The sequence below is a fragment of the Beta vulgaris genome, chromosome 3 (genome assembly GCF_026745355.1).
Source record: "Beta vulgaris subsp. vulgaris cultivar EL10 chromosome 3, EL10.2, whole genome shotgun sequence".
Lineage (NCBI taxonomy): Eukaryota > Viridiplantae > Streptophyta > Magnoliopsida > Caryophyllales > Amaranthaceae > Beta > Beta vulgaris.
This window is the reverse complement of record NC_079204.1, coordinates 43,102,645-43,113,515: the sequence shown is the minus strand read 5'-3', so window position 1 is coordinate 43,113,515 and position 10,871 is coordinate 43,102,645.

Sequence of the window (10,871 nt, the reverse complement as noted above, 5' to 3'; positions counted from 1 at the left end):
TTCTTAGATGTGTAATTAACAGTGTATTGTTGTAACTGTGTTTATATTATAATTATATTATAGCTATCAAAAAATCTATGTCTACATAAATGAAAAAAAAAAAAATTTTAACCTGCCTTGTGTCTATTGCTGCGGTTTTGGGAAGAAACCGCAGCAATATACCTGTATTTTTAATGTTAAAAAAATACATATTGCTGCGGTTTTGCGTAGAAACCGCAGCAATATCTTGACCTATTGTTGCGGTTAAAAACCGCAGCAATATATTAATTACCTATTGTTCCCCCCTTAATTGTTGAGCGGCCAAAACCGCCGCATAGGCCACTTAATGATCGCAGCAATAAGCATTTATTCTACTAGTGACAAAACAGGAGACATGGTCTTAGAGTTTGATGATTTGGGAATACCAACAGGTAAATAGTTATAATTTATCATGCTTATTACAATTACATGTTTGAATTTCTAATTGTTTGCTTTATTAGGTCAATGGCGAGCCAAGTATGGTATTTGGTGTAAGTGTAACAGCCGGTAAATAATAAAAGATTAGTATATGATTAAATAACTTAAATCGTGAAATTTAAATGTGATCGTACGTAGATGATACGTATGATAAGCTGTGTGTAAAAATAATTTGTGCTTGTGTGTAATTAGTACTTAGAACGAATTATATAATGATAATAATATTACTAAGTTACATGGGAACATTTAGCATCGATATATTATTTTAAGCAGTTGATATGTGGAAATTGAGGACTAGTGGAAGATAGAAATCATGTTCAACTAGTAGGCAAATTGGTGGTTGTGCTTAATAGAATGGACTTTGGAGTTCTTTAATATATATATGGGCTAAGATAAATTAAGGAGTATATGTTATGGATGTTTTTGAGTAAAATAATCATCTTTGGGAAAGTTAGATCACTAATAGGCAATTTATAAAAAATTAGGCTTAGGATATTACAAAAGAAGAACAGAAATTCCTGCAGAGGATCAAGTAGGAACAAAGACCTCATTTGGCTTATTGAAGAAGAGATCACGAGATATAAAATATACCAAGACTTAGTTCACATGCATACCAACACCTCATAAAAATTTCAGCACATTATCACAACAAAATCTTACTGCCCACAACTCACCAATCTTCTTCCTCTCACTCGCCAGCTCCTGCGAGATTGCAGAGCTTGGTTTCTTCCTTCGTTTTCTTCCATTTTCCTCTATGAAACATTGCATGCAAAGCTTGATTCATGTTCTATACATATAGGAGCATATTGGAAAGCAAAAAGATCACCATTTAGTGGCCAAGAAGTTCAAGAAAAAGAACCATCTTCTTCAACCAGAAAAACAGTAGGTATGTTGATTTGTTTGGGTAAATTGAAGTACTTTCCTTAAGTCAATCCTTATGAATTTTTGTGTGGATATAAATAGGTGTTTAAGGATTCCAAATAAGTAAAAATCTCTTCCAAAAGAGAAGGATAAGTCGGATTATTGCTGTTAGAAGTGAAGGTACACATAAAACAACTCCATTTGGAAACCTAGTTATACAAAATTTGGTAAAATTATTGAGAACGATTTTGGGGATTTTCTTGGTTTTAGGTGATTATTTACTACTGTATATTAGTCTTAGATAAGGATTAACATTGCATGTTCATAAATCAAGTGGAAAATTATGTTCTTTCACTACATTAAACAGTTATGTGATTTTTGATGTTTTTCATGAAATTTTGTGTGTGTTTGGAATTTGAAGTATTTTGGAATGATGTTGGTTGATGAAACAGTAGGTTAAGTGATGATTAAGAGGTTGCATGTGTAGATATTCATGATTAAAAAGTACATCTTATTTGATAATTGATTTTTACATTAAAAGGGTGACTAAACTACCTTGATTTCAATGTTTTTATAAGATTATGTTTAGTAAATGATAAGTTGAAGTTTTGAGGAAATATACCAAAGGTTCTTATCACTAAGCTACTGTATTTTAGTATTGAACTTGTTTAAAGGTTTCTCTTATTCAATGACACACCAAAGTACGAGTATTACACTTTAAAAACCGCAGTTTTAGAAACAAACGTATGTTAGTTTTCGTTTGAGAATTTGGATAAATAATTTCCTTTACAATTGAGGAAATTTCCAGTAGGTTTAAGGTTGAAGAACTCCTAGTATAAATTTTAATGTTCAAATTGGAATTCAAGCTAAGTACATCTTTGTTTCCGGAATTTAAAACATCCTTTTACTTAAGATAACTCAAGTTCTTTACTAGATGGATTGTATGATCAAGTCTTGATTTCGATAAGTCTTATTACACCTCAAATTATCACTTAGCTACTGTCATAACCACCTTCACTCATTCCTATTGAAGTAACAAATAGTTTTCTTTCAATCACATAACATTGGTGACTTGTTTCGAAAGTGTGATAAATAGTTTTGAATTCTTTTTGCGTAAAGAAGAGGAACGTGTGTATATGTGTGAGGACATGTCCGATAAAAGCTTGCAAGCGAGTAAATAGTAGGAGTTTAACTCCGAATTGTGTGGAGGTTTGCATCTTGATGCACCTCACTATATGATATCTTCTTCTTACGCATAACTAGAAAACCGTTTTGACTCTGTGTGTGTATGGAGAAGTTTGGGATTATCTTTTAAACATTGAATTGTGTAAATTCATGATGAGATGGTGTTTTCCAAAACATGGATTTTGCAAAGTAAATTTGAATTGTGAATACATTTTATTTTCAGCCACCATAATTAGTTTTGGGTCGATATGTGTACCAGCGTAAGCTGATTTTTGTTATGAACCTGTCCTGGTGGGGGCAGACTTTTGTGCAGGAAAAGCAAGCTCAAGGTAGTCAGATGGAAGGCTGTAGTGAAGTCATGTCTCAACTATCATAGCAATATGCAAGCTTGAACATGATCTATTTTGAGACTTACTTCTGTTTGTGAATACTGTTTGATTTATGTTAAAATCTTATTTTGGGTTTGTAATAACTAACTAATTTCATGATTTGAATGTGAATGTTTAATTAGTGTAGCTCGTAGAGTCAATCAGCCATATTAATGGGTTGACTCCAGCAGGTGACAGCCTCCGTAACGTTTGATTATGATTTTGCTTCCGCTATTGCTAGAAAGTATAGTTTTTAATTAATATTTAACATAAGCTAGGACGGGGGCTGTTTTAAAGAAAAATGAAAACGTGATTTTGATACTTATCTTCATATAAGTATTCAATTGTTTTAAACATAGATGTTTTAAAATGATGGATTGATCATGTCCAAGGAAGCTAAGAAATGCTATGATGGTAAGAGTAACATGCTTAGTAGGGCAAATAATGTGTGTAGATTATGTGTGTGATACTTATGTGTGTTATCTAAATTATGTGTTATGTATGTGAATTAGATGTCTGCAAGTGGAAGTGGTAACGGTAATGGGTCAAGAGTAATATGGAGGAACAACGCATATTGGGTGATTGGTAGTGATGGAATTCGAAGGTACCAAGAAGAACCAGATGTTAAGAGAAATGAAGGAGAGGATCCTTTGGTATTTGCTAGAGAGAAACTTAATGTCATAGAAGAGTATAACCAGATGTATGGGAGTGGAAACCATAACCCTTTCACTCGCCGCTATTCAAGCATACACCCTCATCAAGACCTTACCGCAGTTTCATCCATGGGTGTGTTCCGTTGGACTTATTGGAAATTGCTAACTTTGTTTATGGCAACACCATCTTTGCTGAATTTGAATGATAGTACTGCTATGGATAATATTGATAAGAATCTGATCAGGTGGGAAGGAACACCGGAGGAGGTGTTAGATGAGATGGAACGGGCTAAGCAAGCAGCGGGTTTGCAAGATATGGGTCGGAATGCTCAGTACTGGATAGATATGTATAACAGAATAGCCACAGTAGAATACCAAAGGAGAAGAGGGGGAAGAGTTCCTACACCCCTAACTCTGCTGCTAGTATGGCACCACCTCAACCTCAAAGATCTGGAGATTCTGCTACGAGTATGGCTCCTCCCCAGTCACGTAATTCTAGAGGATCAAGCGATGATTCAGGAGTGCCCTCGGGGGTGCCAGGAGTAGTATTTCGAGGAAGTAACTCATGGATGAGTGACCCCGACTACATTCCCGAAACCCCGTCCTCCAGTAGTGATGACAGTGGATACGCATATGATCCGTATAATATTCTTTAGGAGGAAGTAGCGTAGTGATGATGCGGAAGGAAGTGGGTAGCTTAGTTGTTTATTGTATGTGTAAAAGAATTGTCAGGGTAGATGATGACTCTGGGCAATGGAACTAATGTATTGTACTTTGAAGTTAAATTTTCAAGTTATAATATATTTTGAATGATCTATGATATGAATATGTGTGCTTATATGTGTAAAGTGGGAAATTGCATCCTTTCTGGGAAAGGTGTTTAGTAACTTATATATAATGATTTGAAATTTTGGGGACTACTAAGAATATTCAGTTATCATTTTATAGGTTATGGCACACATCAACGTGACCAATGAGATCCAGCAGAATGTGGAAACTAATGAACCACAGGAACAACCGGAAAATTCTCAAGCCGAACAGATACGTCAGCTAAGGGAAATGAATACCCGATTGCTGGCAATTCTGGAAAAGCAGGAACAAAATAGGATAATGAGGAAGGGAATTCTATAAGAGGCTTGCTGCTCATAAGCGCGGGGCTATGATGGCGAAGCGGATCCAGTAAAATTCGAGACTGGATTGCATATATGGAAAAGCTGCTGGTGTGGTAAACTGTCCTGAGAACTTGAAGGTAAATGGCATCCTTTTACCTGGAAGGCCCTGCTGATATGTGATGGGGTACAGTCAAGAAAACCTCCACCCAAGCCATTTCCACCTGGGAAATGTTCGTGGAAAAGTTGAGGAATAAGTTTTTCCTCCAGCATTAAGAAGGAAAAAGAGAATGAATTCTTGTTCTTAAGGCAAGGGCAGATGACGGTAGTAGAATAGCTGCCAAATTTTGGAACTCTCGCGTTCGCTCCAGACTTTACTAGCAAGAAAGGGTAAATCCATGCGATTTTTTGAAGGGTTAAATCTGAAGTACCAGAAAAGAATGGGGTTTATAGCAGCTTTGAGGATTTGTATGATCGAGCCTTAGAACATGAACGGATTGAGCAAAAGGATGAAAGCTCAAAAGAAAGAGAAGGGAACGAAAAATCTGGAGCAGGGGTAGCAAGAAATTAGAGCGGATCCAGCCGGAACGTCTATGGCCTTAGTCCCCACAAAGAGTGAGGGGGGGGAAGGAGTGGAAGTGTCGACGTTGGGAAAGATCACTATGGGAAAAACTGTGAGGGCAAAGCATTTGTTTTAAATGCATGAAGACGGGGCATAGAATCAAAGAATGTCCCGTTTTAAACAATCATGGAATGCTAGGTAATCAACGGCCTGGTGAGGTGTTGCTCTGAAAGCGGCTGGTGAATCAAGCTCGGGTCGTAACCAAAAGGAGTATCGAAAGCACCTGGAAGGCATTTGCCCTTAAGTCTGACCATCTGAGGAGCCAGAGATTATAGAGCAGAAAGGTAATGTGATTACCGGGACCTTTGATGTGTGTAATTTACCTGCATTTGTATTATTTGATTCTGGAGCATCCCACTCTTTTATTTCAAATTATTTGCATTCCGCATAGAGCAAAAACCCAAAGTGACTTCATGTGATTTGAATGTAACTTTGCCTGATAAAACTACCTTCCGATGTAAGTATATGCTGAAAGAATGTGGTATTAGAATTGCGGAGGTGGATTTGAAGGCAGATTTGATAATGTTTGATTTGGTGTGTATGATGTGATTCTGGGTATGGATTGGTTGAGTAAAAATCGAGCTATAATAGAATGTTATACTCGAGTGTGAAACTTCGACCCTTCTTAGACGACCATTACCATCAGGGTTGGGATGGTGCTGTGGAAGCACATATTTGTCAGGTAACGGAACGAGGAGAAACTGAATCAAAATTGATGAATATACCGGTAATTCGAGAATTTCCCGATGTATTTCCGGAGGATTTACCAGGGTTGCCTCCACATCGAGTTGTGGATTTTCATATAGATTTGATTCCGGGAGCTACCCCGATCTCAAGAGCTCCGTATAGGATGGCGCCAGCTGAGATGGTAGAATTAAAGAAGCAATTAGATGAGTTGTTGCAGAAGGGATTATCAGACCTAGTGTGTCTCCATGGGAGCACCAGTGTTGTTCGTCAAGAAAAAGGATGGCTCCATGAGATTATGTATAGATTATCGGGAGATCAATAAGATCACGGTGCGGAATAGGTATCCTTTACCAAGAATTGATGATCTATTTGATCAGCTGAGGGGAGCGAGTGTATTCTCCAAGATTGATTTGAGGTCTGGTTATCACCAGATGAGGATTGTAGAGGAGGATATACCAAAGACAGCTTTCCGCACTCGATACGGGCATTACGAGTTTTTGTTATGCCATTTGGATTGACTAATGCGCCTGCGGCTTTTATGGATTTAATGCAACGCTATTTTAAGCCGTTCTTGGATCGATTTGTGGTTATCTTTATAGATGATATCTTGATATACTCAAGGAATCGTGAGGAACATGAAGGTCATCTGAGAACTGTCCTGGCTACACTCCAGAAGGAAAAGTTGTATGCCAAGCTTAGTAAATGTGATTTCTGGTTAGAGGAGGTGAAGTTTCTCGACATGTGGTGTCTAAGGAAGGATCTCTGTAGATCCGGACAAGATTAAGGCAGTAGAAGAGTGGCCAGCACCGAAGAATGTGTCAGAAGTTAGGAGTTTTCTGGGTTTAGCAGGTTATTATCGGCGATTTGTGAAGAATTTCTCTAAAATAGCATTACCCATCACAAGTTTAATCAGGAAAAACTCCCGTTTCCAATGGAATGAAAAATGTGAAGCCGCCTTCTTAGAGTTAAAGCGGAGGTTAACAGTGCTCCTATTCTGACCCTTCCCTCGGAACTGAGGGGTTTGAAATTTATAGTGATGCTTCTCAGGAAGGTCTGGGATGTGTGTTGATGCAGCATGGAAAGTGATAGCCTACGCGTCTCGACAGTTGCGCCTCATGAGAAAAATTATCCAGTGCATGATTTAGAATTAGCTGCAGTTGTCTTTGCTCTGAAGTTATGGCGACATTATTTGTACGGAGTTTCATGTAAGGTGTTCACGGATCATAAAAGTTTGAAGTATATCTTCACTCAAAAAGATATGAACATGAGGCAAAGAAGATGGTTAGAGTTGCTCAAAGATTACGACATCGACATTCAATATCATCCCGGAAAAGCAAATAAGGTGGCAGATGCACTTAGTAGAAGGCCAAGGAGTGAATTAAGTTTTTTGTCAGTAATGCCAGATGAACTGAGTAAAGAAATAGAGTTATTTGAACTCGTTTTAGTACGTTCAGGGGAAATTGGAGGAACCATTAATGCTTTAACGGTTCAACCTGATCTATACTCAGAGATTCGGGAAAAGCAAAGCAAAGACGCATTCCTGCAGGGTGTCAAAGAAAAGATTAAGAATGGCGTAACTCAGGAATTTGCTCAATGTGAAGACGGAAGTATTAGACTCAGGGGACGATGGTGTGTTCCCGAGGATCAGAATTTAAGACAGAGAGTTTTGAAGGAAGCTCATAGTAGTCCGTATTCAGTGCATCCTGGTAGGGACAAAATGGTGCGAGATCTTAAAAAATACTTTTGGTGGAGAGGCCTCAAGAAGGATGTAGCGAGATGTTTAACAGGTCAAAAAGTGAAGTTTGAGCGCCAGAAGGCACCTGGGTTGTTGCAACCATTACCTATTCCGATGGAAATGGGATTCTGTCTCAATGGATTTCGTGTCTGGGTTACCAAGATCTAGGAAAGGAAATGACTCAATTTGGGTAATAGTGGATCGTCTCACAAAACGGCGCGATTTCTTGCAATAAAGGGAACTTGGAATCAGTCGCAGATGGCTGATGCTTCATTCGGAAGTTGTTCGTCTCCATGGGGTGACCAGAGCATCGTTCTGATAGGGACCCTCGATTTCTGGCTCATTTCTGGGAGAAACTTCAGGAAGCTTTTGGAACAACATTGAAATTTAGTACGGCATTTCATCCTGCTACCGATGGTCAAACTGAACGTACAATTCAGGTATTGGAAGATATGTTGCGAGCTTGTGTTTTGGAATTCCAAGGGTCTTGGGAGATCATTTAGCTTTAATAGAATTCTCTTACAACAACAGTCATCAAGCCACAATAGGAATGGCTCCATATGAAGCCCTGTATGGTCGAAAGTGCCAAATGCCGATTTGTTGGGAAGATTTGAGGAATAGAGTACCTGTAGGACCAGAATTGGTTCAAGAGACTATGGATCAAATCCGAATAATCCGGGAAAAGATGAAAATCGCTCAGGATCGTCAGAAGAAATACGCAGACGTAAGAAGGAGGAAACTGGAATTTGAATTGGAGATAAAGTTTTCCTTAAAGTTTCCCCTACCAAAGAGTAAAGAGATTCGGTATTCGAGGCAAACTTAGTCCCAAGTTCATTGGACCTTATGAAATCTTGAAAAGAGTTGGTGAGGTAGCTTATGAAATTGCGTTGCCAACTGAACTGTCTCGCATCCATAATGTTTTCCATGTATCACAGCTTCGGAAATATGTGCACGATCCTTCCCATGTGTTATCTCATGAACCATTGCAACTTGATGAGACTCTTAGTTATGAAGAGAGACCGATCAGAATATTGACGACGCGAAAAGTTCTACGGAATCAGTCATACCATTGGTCAAGGTATTGTGGTCCAGTCAGGATTCGGAGGAGGCTACGTGGGAAAAGAAGATGATATGAAGCACCGCTATCCGCAACTTTTCTAAGGTACGGTTTAAGTTTCGGGACGAAACTTCTTAAGGGGGAACGTGTACAGCCGGTAAATAATAGATAGTATTATATTAAATAACTTAAATTGTGAATTTAAATGTGATCGTACGTAGATGATACGTATGATAAGCTGTGTGTAAAAATAATTTGTGCTTGTGTGTAATTAGTACTTAGAAAGAATTATATAATGATAATAATATTACTAAGTTACATGAGAACATTTAGTATCGATATATTATTTTAAGCAGTTGAGATGTGGAAATTGAGGACTAGTGGAAGATAGAAATCATGTTCAACTATTAGGCAAATTGGTGGTTGTGCTTAATAGAATGGACTTTGGATTCTTTAATATATATGGGTAAGATAATTAAGGAGTATATGTTATGGATGTTTTTGAGTAAAATAATCATCTTGGGAAGTTAGATCACTAATAGGCAATTGAATATAAAAATTAGGCTTAGGATATTACAAAAGAAGAACAGAAATTCCTGCAGAGGATCAAGTAGGAATGAAGACCTCATTTGGCTTATTGAAGAAGAGATCACGAGATATCAAATATACCCAGACTTAGTTCACATGCATACCAACACCTCATAAAAATTTCAGCACATTATCACGACAAAATCTTACTTCCGAGAACTCACCAATCTTCTTCTTCTCACTCGCCAACTCCTGCGAGATTGCAGAGCTTGGTTTCTTCCTTCGTTTTCTTCCATTTTCCTCTATAAAACATTGCATGCAAAACTTTATTCATGTTCTATACATATAAGAGCATATTGGGAAGCAAATATATCACCATTTAGTGGCCAAGAAGTTCAAGAAAAAGAACCATCTTCTTCAACCAGAAAAACAGTAGGTATGTTGATTTGTTTGGGTAAATTGAAGTACTTCCTTAAGTCAATCCTTATGAATTTTTGTGTGGATATAAATAGGTGTTTAAGGATTCAAATAAGTAAAAATCTCGTCCAAAGAGAAGGAGAAGTCGGATTATTGCTGTTAGAAGTGAAGGTACACATAAAACAACTCCATTTGGAAACCTAGTTATACAAAATTTGGTAAAATTATTGAGAACGATTTTGGGGATTTTCTTGGTTTTAGGTGATTATTACCTACTGTATATTAGTCTTAGATAAGGATTAACCATTGCATGTTCATAAATCAAGTGGAAAATTATGTTCTTTCACTACATTACAACTAGTTATGTGATTTTTGATGTTTTTCATGAAATTTTGTGTGTGATTGGAATTTGAAGTATTTTGGAATGATGTTGGTTGATGAAACAGTAGGTTAAGTGATGATTAATAGGTTTCATGTGTAGGTATTTATGATTAAAAAGTACATCTTATTTGATATTGATTTTTACTTAAAAGGGTGACTAAACTACCTTGATTTCATGTTTTATAAGATTATGTTTAGTAAATGAAAGTTGAAGTTTTGAGGAATATACCAAAGGTTCTTATCACTAAGCTACTGTATTTTAGTATTGAAACTTGTTTAAAGTTTCTCTTATTCAATGACACACCAAAGTAGAGTATTACACTTTAAAAACCGCAGTTTTAGAAACAAACGTATGTTAGTTTTTCGTTTGAGAATTTGGATAAATAATTTCCTTTACAATTGAGGAAATTTCCAGTAGGTTTAAGGTTGAAGAACTCCTAGTATAAATTTTAATGTTCAAATTGGAATTCAAGCTAAGTACATCTTTGTTTCCGGAATTTAAAACATCCTTTTACTTAAGATAACTCAAGTTCTTTACTAGATGGATTGTATGATCAAGTCTTGATTTCGATAAGTCTTATTACACCTAAAATTATCACTTAGCTACTGTCATAACCACCTTCACTCATTCCTATTGAAGTAACAAATCGTTTTCTTCCAATCACATAACATTGGTGACTTGTTTCGAAAGTGTGATAAATAGTTCTGAATTCTTTTTGCATAAAGAAGAGGAACGTGTGTATATGTGTGAGGACATGTCCGATAAAAGCTTGCAAGCGAATAAATAGTAGGAGTTTAACTCCGAATTGTGT